Consider the following 11,493-nt stretch of genomic DNA (forward strand, 5'->3'; position numbering starts at 1 on the left):
TCACTAAAAATAGTAGGAGTGTAATTAATTGATGAATAAATTATGTAATCGAAGCTCGATGAGTCTGTTTTCATGAGGAAGTAACGAAAAGATCATATGGGCAGTATATTAAGAGATAATCAGATTTTTGTGGGACAGGGCCAGAACGGTTTCTGGATTCCCTGCTCCGACTTTGGAAATTCATTATAAATTAACCAGAGATAATTAGGGGTCGTACCATATATGTACAGATTCCTCTCTGAGTCTAGTTTTCATAGAAATAAATGGCATCAGTATTGAAGCCCCGTGCAGGGAGATATCCAAGTCGTAATGGGAAAAGGTCAGTGTAGTCGACCCCTGCAACATGGGAGACTTTGACTAATAAACTGTACTAATTGGCCCAACCAAAAATTCTAGAAAAAAATACATAGATGGGCACATGAGTCTATTTTCTGGGAAAAATCACGAAACTGATTTTCGAATTACGAAACTCAAGATATGATTTTTAAAGCGACTAGTACACAGATTGGGCAGTGTCTGGAAAATAAATTTTATAAGGGGTTAAAGTCAGTTAACACCTCGTGTTCGACTCCGGTGTCGGTTTCGGGTTCGGGGTGTTACATAGTCTTTCAACAACTCAAGCCAACGTCTTTGTCGCAGATTTAGATCTCTTTGAGTCATCAAATATTTAAGACTTTTGTGGTCCGAATAAATATGACACCTTTCCCCAAACAAGTAATGCCGCCATATTTTCAGGGCGAACACTATGGCCACCAATTCAAGATCATGGGTCGGATAGTTTCTTTCATGCGGCTTTAATTGTCTCGACGCGTAAGCCACAACTCGACCTTCTTGCATCAACACACAACCTAGCCCAGGTAAGGATGCATCACTATAAATGACAAACTCTTTGCCGGACTCCGGTTGTACTAGCACTGGAGCTTCGGTTAAGCAGGTCTTTAGTCGATCGAAACTCTTCTGACAGTTCTCTGTCCACTCAAACTCAACATCTTTTTGGAGTAGTTTCGTCAACGGTGCAGCTATCATCGAGAAACCCCTTACAAACCGTCGGTAGTATCCGGCAAGTCCCAAAAAGCTCCTAACTTCAGTAATATTCCTCGGAGGTTTCCAATCGAGTATGGCCGAAATTTTGTTCGGATCCACTCTAACACCCGATGCGGACACCACGTGCCCCAAAAAGCTAACCTCTCTCAACCAAAATTCACATTTACTGAATTTTGCGTATAACTGCTTGTCTCGCAAAATCTGTAATACTAACCTCAAATGCTCGGCGTGTGCGGCTTCACCTTGTGAATAAATCAAAATATCATCAATAAACACAACCACAAATCGATCCAAGTATGGCCTGAATACTCGATTCATTAAATCCATAAATACCGCAGGGGCATTAGTGAGCCCAAACGGCATCACTAAGAATTTGTAGTGACCGTACCTCGTTCTAAAAGCGATTTTGGGTATGTCCGAGTCTCGAACCCTCAACTGATAATAACCAGATCTCAAATCTATCCTGGAAAATACTGAGGCTCCCTTTAATTGATCAAACAAATCATCAATACGTGGCAACGGGTATTTATTCTTTATGGTCACTTTGTTCAACTGACGATAGTCGATGCACAATCTCATGGTTCCATCCTTCTTTTTCACAAACAATACGGGTGCGCCCCATGGAGAAAAACTCGGTCGAGCGAAACCTCTATCCATCAATTCTTGCAATTGAACTTTCAATTCCTTTAATTCTGTTAATGCCATACGATACGGGACTATTGAGATTGGCGTGGTACCAGGTACAATCTCGATGCCGAATTCCACCTCTCGAACCGGTGGCAACCCCGATAACTCCTCAGGAAAAACATCTGAATACTCACACACCACTGGTACTGATTCAAGTTTCCTTTCCGTCTCTTTGCTATCAAGTACATACGCAAGGTATGTTTCACAACCCTTTTTCACATATCTCTGAGCGGTCATTGAAGATATTATCACTGGCACCCCCTTCAAATTGGTAGACTCAACTCGGACTACCTCATCATTTGCACTCCTCAAATCGATGGTTTTTCTTTTGCAGTTCACCACTGCATCATGTACGGTCAACCAATCCATACCAAGAATAACATCAAATTCGTCAAACGGCAAAAGCATCAAATCGGCTGGAAAACAGGATTCTCAGATTATTAGAGGCATCTCTTACACACTTTATCAACAAGTACGTATTGACCCAAAGGGTTTGACACTCGAATTACGAACTCAGTAGACTCAACAGGTAGAGTCTTACTGGATGCTAAGGTTTCACTTACATATGAATGAGTAGAACCAGGGTCAATCAATGCAATCACATTAGTATCAAAGAGAGTGAAGGTACCAGTGATGACGTCAGGGGAGGATGCCTCCTCTCGTGCGCGAACGACATATGCTCTAACAGGAGTACGGTTCTCGGCTCGAACAGCCGTATCAGAGGCCCCTCTCTGACTACCACCCCTACCTCCTAAAATTTTCGGTGGTCTACCTCTAGTTGTCACTCCACTAGGTCTTGCACCTTGAATCTTATTCTTCTCATCAAGCTACGTGCAATCTCTAATGAAGTGGTCCTTCGAACCGCATCCGTAACAGGCCCTGTTAGTAGACTTACCCCAACATTCACCTAGGTGTCGTCTTCCGCATTGGGGGCATTCAGGTTTCTCTTGACGATTATTGCCCACACTAGCTACCGAAGTAGCTCGGGAGTCCATCGATGGTCGTGCTCTGATGGAAATTCCCGCAGTCGTCCTCAACTTATTAGTGTCCTCCCTGAACTTCTTTACAGCTGAGAACGGAGCTTTACCCGTCGATCTTTTACGATAGTCTCTAGCTTCAAATTCAGCCTTCTTCTTCTCCTTTCCAAGTTCTTCCGCCTTGCAGGCTCGTTCGACTAGTGTTACGAATTCTTTTATCTCCAAAATACCCACTAGTAGCTTTAAATCTTCATTCAATCCTTCTTCGAATCTTTTGCACATAGCAACCTCATCAGCTACACACTCCCGGGCATACCTACTGAGTCTTACGAATTCATGTTCGTATTCAGATACTGTCATACGGCCTTGCTTGAGTTCCAAGAATTCCTTACGCTTTTGATCAATGAACCGTTGACTAATATATTTCTTTCGAAATTCCGTTTGAAAGAAGTCCCAAGTTACTCGTTCGTTTGGGACTATGGAAATCAGGGTCCTCCACCAATAGTAGGCTAAGTCCCGCAACAAGGATATAGCACACTTTAGACATTCATCGGGCGTGCATGACAGTTCATCAAACACCCGAATGGTGTTATCAAGCCAGAACTCGGCCCTTTCAGCATCATCAGTAACTATGGCCCTGAACTCCTCGGCCCCGCGCTTCCTAATCAAGTCTACAGGTGGCTTACTTAGCCTCACAGGATCAGTAACTTATGGCATTACGGGCTCTTGGGGTGGATTATTCAAATTCGGGAATTGTTGGATAGCCGGATTGGTTTGGGCATATTGCACGACCCACTCATTCATCATGGTAAAGAAGGCTTGTTTAGCCCCCTCACCTTGATTATTCGCAGATGACTGAGGTTCAACAGGCGGCGTCCCTTGTGCAGGAGCAGCCGCTACACTTTCAACGTCATCCGCCAAGGTTCTCTCTACACCGGGATCCATTTACTAATCAAAACAAAAATTTTAACCGTCAGAAGTCATCACACATTTAAACATTAACATTAAGGCATGTATAGCTAGACTCATACGTGCTATGGTAGTCCTAGAACTGACTAAACCTTGCTCTGATACCAATCAAATGTAACACCCTGAACCCGAGACCGTTGCCGGAGTCGAACACGAGGTGTTAACAGACTTCAAACCACTTATAAAAAAATTTCCCAGACAAGCTGCCACTCTGCGTACTAGTCGCTTTAAAAATCATATCTTGAGTTCTGAAACTCGAAATCCAGTCACGTGAATTTTTCCTGAAACTAGACTCATTTGTCGACATATTTTTTTCTAGAATTTTCGGTTGGGCCAATTAGTACAGTTTATTAGTCAAAGTCTCCCATGTTACAGGGATCGACTACACTAACCTTTGCGCATTACGACTTGGATATCTCCCTGTACAGGGCTTCAATACTGATTTCGTTTGTTTCTATAGAAACTAGACTCAAATGGGAATCTATGCACATATGGCATGACTTCTAATTATCTCTGGTTAATTTATAATGAATTTCCAAAGTCGGAACAGGGAATCCAGAAATCGCTCTGGCCCTGTTTCACAAGAGTTTAATTATCTCCTAACATACAGCTCATATGGTCGTTTCGTTTCTTCTATATGAAAATAGACTCATCGAGCTTAGATTACATAATTTATTCATTAATTAATTCCTGTCCTACTATTTTTAGTGATTTTTCAATCTCACGTCATTGCTGCTGCCAGCATCTGTTACTAAAGCAACTATGCCTATTTCGTGATTTCTCCTTGATCTAACTAGTAATTCATCATACATATCACAAATTATGATCATGACTAGCCATGCCAAAGGCTAATCATTGTCAAACATCTCCCTACTACACTATTGCCATATCATGACTTTTAACACCAAAAATAATCAACCATGACATATGGCATAAAAATCGAATTTCCAAGACTTACGACCTAACATTATAGAACCAAATCCAACCGAACATTTATGCCATTTTCGCATGGCTAAAAGTTTACATACCAAATTTCAACAAAACATATTAGCCTATACATGCCGAAATGTTCTCCTAGACCGACTAAAAAGAAGATACCAAAAGTTGCTAGCCGGTGTGATGACTCTGATGACGGCCCGATCACGCAAAAAGAGACGAGTCCAAGAAACCTAAAATAGGTGACAAGGAAACACCGAGTGAGTATATAACTCAGTAAGTCATAAGCAATGCACTACCATCCATTAATAACATTATCACAAAAGGAAACAAAATGGAACGAGGCTAGTTACTCCATCCATACCGAACCATACCATAGTTCCTTAAACCTATCGGTTCAATCTCATACCAAGTCATGCATTCACATTCCATATACTAATCAATAGGATATTTGAGGCATTTTCATACATCATTTTATTTTCGTTACAATCATACAACTAAACGACCTTTCACCTATTCCACGATAAATCTTATGTACGTGACTTCAATTATAATTGTCACATAGGTTCAAACTTACCAAGCTCAACTTCAAATATAAACATAGCGCCTATTAGTCACGAACTCAAGGTACTTACCCGATCCGCTGTCCGTGATCAACTCAATAATGTCGCACACTTAGTGTCCATAGTGATTCAAAAATATATATTAAGTCCGCACACTCAGTGCTATATAATCAACTCGCACACTTAGTGCTATATAATCAAACTCGCACACTTAGTGATGTACAATTTAAACCTGCACACTTAGTGCCAATCTCATGATCATAAATGTTTATACCCGCACACTTAGTGCCGAGATCAACAACTCAATACATCTCACCTCTTTTCTTTTCATTCAACACTTTCATCACCACATGCATATGTATATAAATTTATCATTCCATTCGGCATAATTACATAGACATTATGTCTATTTAGATCAATACAAAATATATGCTTGGTGACTTACCTTATGTTGGGTAAAATAATTCCAAGTCGGCTACTCGATGACCTTCGATTTCCCCTTGTTGGACGCCTCTCCTTTAGGTTCTTGAGCTTAAATAAATAAATTAACTAGTTTAATTACCTTGCTAGTTATTTATATCCCATAACATTAATAGTTTCATATCAAAAGAATCATACGGCAACATTTTATTTTTATTCACCTTATGCTTTTTACTAACTTTAAGCCATTCGGCTATTGATCACCTAAGATCCAATTACTATAATTAACCCAATAAATATTTCAATAAAACACACATAAATATTATATACACGGCAACCACCCTTGTTAATTACTCATATATATTTTAATAATTTTCGTTTCATCTTACAACCATTCTTGTTCAAAACATTAGAACCTTAACTAATACTTATAAATTGTCTCAAGGCCGAATGCATTCTTACTTCCAAAGTAACATAGTCGATGATATATTTTATTTCAAGGTACATATTCATAAATCAAATTCAACCATATAAACCAATATCACCCACTTGATCAATTATAGAGAATTAAAGTTAATATCACAATGTGTACTCTATATGGCCCATTATACATAATCAAATTTAACATCATCTATATATTTATTCATATGGCCGAATATACATACCCCCATATAATATCATTTTCATTCCATTTAACACTTAATTTCCACCACATAAACACTTGGCCGAATAATCCTAAACTAGCAAAACTCCACATTTGTTCATACCATCTTTTAAATTCACATATATCTAATTAGGTAGCTCATATTTTCCCCTTTCTAATATTTCAATCCAAAATATCAAAACACCATCCTTTTAGCATTTATCCAATAATACCGTATGCACAATTTGTCACCAAAACTAAAGAAAAATCAACATATGGGTTACGATAAGAGCTTGACTACTACTAGATTCTCATAAAAATCAATAGAAATAACATGAACTCCTACCTTATTTAACCTCCAAGATAACCGAATGCCCTAGACAAATTCCTTCCTCTTTCCCCTTTTGTTTCGGCTTTGCAAGAAGGTAAGGAAGATGAACACACTCTTACCTTTATTTCACTAATATTATTTTTTTCTCACATAATGCCATTTCTTATTTTAATAACTAATTAAGCATATATATTTGCCCATCAACACCCATCTTGGCCGGCCACTATAAAGAAAATTGGGCAATTTGACATGCAAGTCCACCCTTGTGTTGACATGCACTAATAAACCATTTAAAATTAGTCTATCATATTTCACCATGTCTCATATTGATCCCTATTTAATAATTTCTCATGCAATTGGCAAAATTAGGGAATGAAACGTCGACATATGCATGTACACACATAATAAGCATAGAATATAACAATTAATCATTTTACGACTCGGTTTTGTGGTCCCGAAACCACTTTCCGACTAAGGTCACATTAGGGCTGTCACAGATTAGCTTCTAGCAAAGCTAAGTATTCCTTTCCCTCTTCATCACTTGAAGGGTCTAATGTCAATATTTGCTCTAATGGGTCCTTATCAAAGTTAAGTTCTCTTTCCATAATTAATTCTTCTAAATTGGAAACTGTAGAACAATCATCAAGTGTGTCAGGAAATCGCATAGACTTAAAAACATTAAATGTTACCTGATCGTCCTGAACATGCATGGTAAGCTCGCCCTTCTATACATCAATAAAGGTCTTTCCAGTTACTAGGAAAGGCCTTGCTAGGATGACCAACACTTCTTTGTTTGCTTCAAAGTCTAGAATAACAAAGTCAGCAGGAAAAATATATTTGCCTACACGTACCAATACATCCTCGATTTTTCCTTCTAGATGTACTAAATATCGATCTACTAATTAAAGTGTAACTGTAGTGTGTCTAACTTTTCCTATCCCCAACTTTCTAAATATGGACATGGGCATCAAGTTAATACTCGCACGCAAATCACATAATGCTTTTCCACAATATGTTGCTTAATGTTACAATGTATGATAAAGCATCCAGGATCCTTCAACTTTGGAGGTTGTTTGTCTTGAAGATATGCACTGCATTCCATTGTCAGGGCTACCGTCTCAAATTCTCCAAGTCTTCATTTTTTTAGACAGGATATCCTTCATTAATTTGACTTAGCTCAGCATTTGTTCAAGTGCTTCAACCAACGGAATGTTGATATGAAGTTGCTTGAGTACGTCTAGAAACTTCTTTCTTTGAGGGTAGGGTGGTGGAGGATTCTTTATTGGAAGTGGTTGATACATCTTTTGTGGCAACTTTGCATCTAACGAAGTTGTTAGTTTACCAGAATTAATTGGTCCAGAAGTTACCTTATCGAATTTTGCAGATTCTTGTTCTAGTGAAACTAGAATTTCAACACTCGGTTGAACTCCCACTGAGTTTTGAACATCAACTGGCTCCTCTTCAGCTTCAACAGTGTTAGGTTCTACTGTCTTTCCACTCCTCAATGTCAACTCTTTACAATGCTCCTTCCCAAGATTCCTCGGATTCTCTGTATCACTAGGCAAAGCACATTATGGTCGGTTCCTTAGCTCTATAGCAAGTTGACCTACTTAATTCTCCAAATTCCTTAAAGTGGTGTCATTTTTTGCCATATATTCCTTCAATTGGCTCTCTAAGCTATTGGAAGGTTCAGCTTGAGTTGGTTTCTGAACTTGCTAGGAGAAAACAGGTGGTTGGGTCGGTCTAGGTTGTGCATAAGAGTTACTGGTTCCAGCCCCTTGGTTACTCCAGGAAAAATTCGAGTGGTTTCACCATGATGTTTCATAGAAATTGGATTACAGTCCTTGCCTTCCTCGGTTTTGGTTCTAATTACCCATGTAATACACAAATTCTAGGGTCGATGGACATTCTTTGAACAAATGTCCTTCCTCACAATAGACACAGGCTATATTTTCAAATTGGTTTGGTGGCTGAGTTGCAAAACTATTAAACCTATTATTGGTAAAATTTTTACGCATTGAAAAAATCGAAGATACCTGAGACGCGAGTGAAGTGAGAGCGTCTAGTTCATGTACTCCAGTGACTAATCTTCCTGACGCTACTCAATTGGTTGGCCATTGATAATTGTTGCTAGCAATCCTCTCAATGATTTCATAAGCCTAATTATAAGACCTAGAAAGGAGAGTAGTGTTAGTAAAAGCGTTTACTACCATCCTCGTGTGAGCATTGAGACCATTATAAAATGTCTCAAGTTGGATGCAATAAGGGATTCCATGATGAGGGTATTTTCGTAATAATTCTTTGTACCTTTTCCATGCCTCATACAAGGACTCGTCATCAATTTGTTGGAAAGCAGAGATCTCAATTCCTCAACTTTGGATTCTTGCTAGGTGGGAAATACTTTATGAGGAATCTTTCTGCTAACTCTTGCCATGTTGAAACGTAATTTGGTGATAATGAGTTCAAGCAGGCTTGAGCTCTGTCCCTTAGTGAATATGGGAATAGCTTTAATCGTAGCACATCTTTAGGTACTCCAGCTAACTTGAAAGAATTGTTCACCTCCATAAACAGTCTTAAGTGAACATGAGGATCTTCGGTAGGCATTCCACTGAACTATCTAAAGTATCTGGAACATAACTGGCTTCAGCTCAAATTTTTGTGCCTCGATTTCAGGTCTCCTAATACCCGAATTAAGATCATGAAACAATGGCACGGCATATTGTCTTAGAGCTCTATCCTTATCAGCAGCAATAAGGATAGGATTTTGAGCAAGGTTTGCTCTGTTTCCTTGATTCAGATTTTCAAAGTTCATCTTTTTGGTCCTTCTCTAACTTGCTTCTCTCCTTCGTTATCGAAAAGTTCTTTCAATCTCAGGGTCTACGGGGAGTAAATCGATGATTCGATCAATACTCATAAACACCTGAAACAACAGAGAAAAAATTAATTAAGTTAGAATTGAACAGAAAAATAAACCAAAATGAAAAATTCACAAATTCACAAATGACTTTTTAAAACAGTCCTCGGTAACAACGCCAAAAACTTAGAACAACGGAAATGCGCAAGTGTACATAATCGTAACAAGTAACAAAGTGACAAGTAAATGTCGAGTTATCGTACCCACAAAGACTGTGAAAAGAATTATTTATGAATGCAATTAAAAACACTTTGGTGAAGAAAATTTGAGGAGGTGATTAAAAACTAAAATTTTAACTAAGTAAAATAAGTAAAAAGAAAATAATAGTTCCAATGCACGATTTCAAAAGATGATTTTAATCAGGATGACATAATTGTGTTAGATTAATTACATTTCTTAACTTAGAATCACTAAACTCAAGTTCATGTTGTTACAAATTTAATTCACGGCAACTTGGTAATTTTCTAACTTATAAACATACTCACCTATCAAAATTCATTTATCTCTTGACTATATCTCTATGTCAATTCAATCGATTAAACAAATTTTAATAAGCAATTGTGTTAATGCACAACATACTTATGAAATTCAAATAATCTCTTATACATATCTCTATGCCAATTCAAACAATTAATTCAATCTCATAAGCACGTAAAAGATTACGTGAGGTAACAATGTATTCCTACCTTGAAACAGTTTAATCACAACAATCTTGCAAGTTACGCGAGGATAATGTATCATCAGATATCATTGCTAATTTAACCCTTAGCTACCTTAAATGATTAAACATGCACTGATTAAGTATCGTGTCAATTAATTACAATTTCAATCCATTTAAATAATTAATTCATTAGTTACCTTATAGTTGTAATGCAAGAATAACTTAGTCATGGTTTTACTTAATCAAACATCTTACCAAGGCCTATAACAACACAAACACAATTTTAATAAATTAAGTGGACAAAATGCAATCAACCTAACACAAATTAAATTTAAGCCATATTAATTAAATTAAATATATTAACATCACAATTCATAGGCATTTTCATAACAACAATAAAATTAAGAGGATAAGGAACATGAATCAAATCCGATGTTTTTCCGAGGCTTGACTAGTTTGCTTTGCTCCTCCTTCTCCGCTTGTCTTTCTTGAACCGCGGCTTCCACGAACACTTAAATGATGCTCCCAATGTTGGTTGAAAGACTATTTCTCAAGAGGTGAAATCGACAAGGGAATGGGGGAAAAATGAAGAACAGTAACACCCCAAACCCGGTCTAGACGTTATGGCCGAATCTGATGATGTCACATGGTACTGCTTTTCAAAATATATGTCGTTGCTAAATCCCTTTTCTATTTAACCCTTTTTCATTATCTCATGTTAAGTTCAAATCGTGCCGTTCGCTTTCAAAACATTATTCATTTGCAAATCGATATTCAATTTCCAAAATGTTTTTCATTGCGGAAGCTTTTAAACAGTTTGCGTTTTCATGGTATTTTTGATAAAACATTAATTTCATTTGAAAACCCGAGTTTTACCTAACACTAGAAGATTTAAATCATAAAATCGTACAAAATCAAAATTTAAACCAAAATCCATAAAGGCCATAATTATAGCAAAATACTCCCAAATAAAAGCAAAATCATAAATAGGCAATAAACAGCGTAAAAGAAGTCTTGTGGCCACCACTGAGTCCTCTGCCACACCGACCTGCCTAAATCTAGGGATTACCTGTACAGGTTAAAGACAAGGGGTGAGTTTACGTAAACTCAGTGTGTAATCCCCATACAAATGAACAGATAGCAAACAGATAATCACAGTCTGGGCTTAAGCCCTTTCAGTATCAATATCAGTCCAGTTTTGGCCTTAGCCCATCCCAATATCAGTAGCAGTAGCAAATACACAGTCACAAAAATCCTACCCATCCAGCCTCTACACACCATCTCCATCCAACCTTACACTCTATGTGGGGATGAAATCAACCCACCCGTCCCTACACTCCAAGTAGTA

The 11,493-nt window shown here is 37.9% G+C and overlaps 1 non-coding gene across 1 annotated transcript; it reads left to right on the forward strand.

Annotated features, from left to right (window-relative positions):
* Positions 1-8,838: 8,838 nt before the first annotated feature.
* Positions 8,839-8,946, forward strand: LOC121225924 (small nucleolar RNA R71). The gene has a single exon (XR_005923831.1). It is a non-coding gene; the product is annotated as a small nucleolar RNA R71 (small nucleolar RNA).
* Positions 8,947-11,493: the final 2,547 nt, after the last annotated feature.

This window comes from Gossypium hirsutum, chromosome A03 (genome assembly GCF_007990345.1).
Source record: "Gossypium hirsutum isolate 1008001.06 chromosome A03, Gossypium_hirsutum_v2.1, whole genome shotgun sequence".
NCBI classification, from domain to species: Eukaryota; Viridiplantae; Streptophyta; class Magnoliopsida; order Malvales; family Malvaceae; genus Gossypium; species Gossypium hirsutum.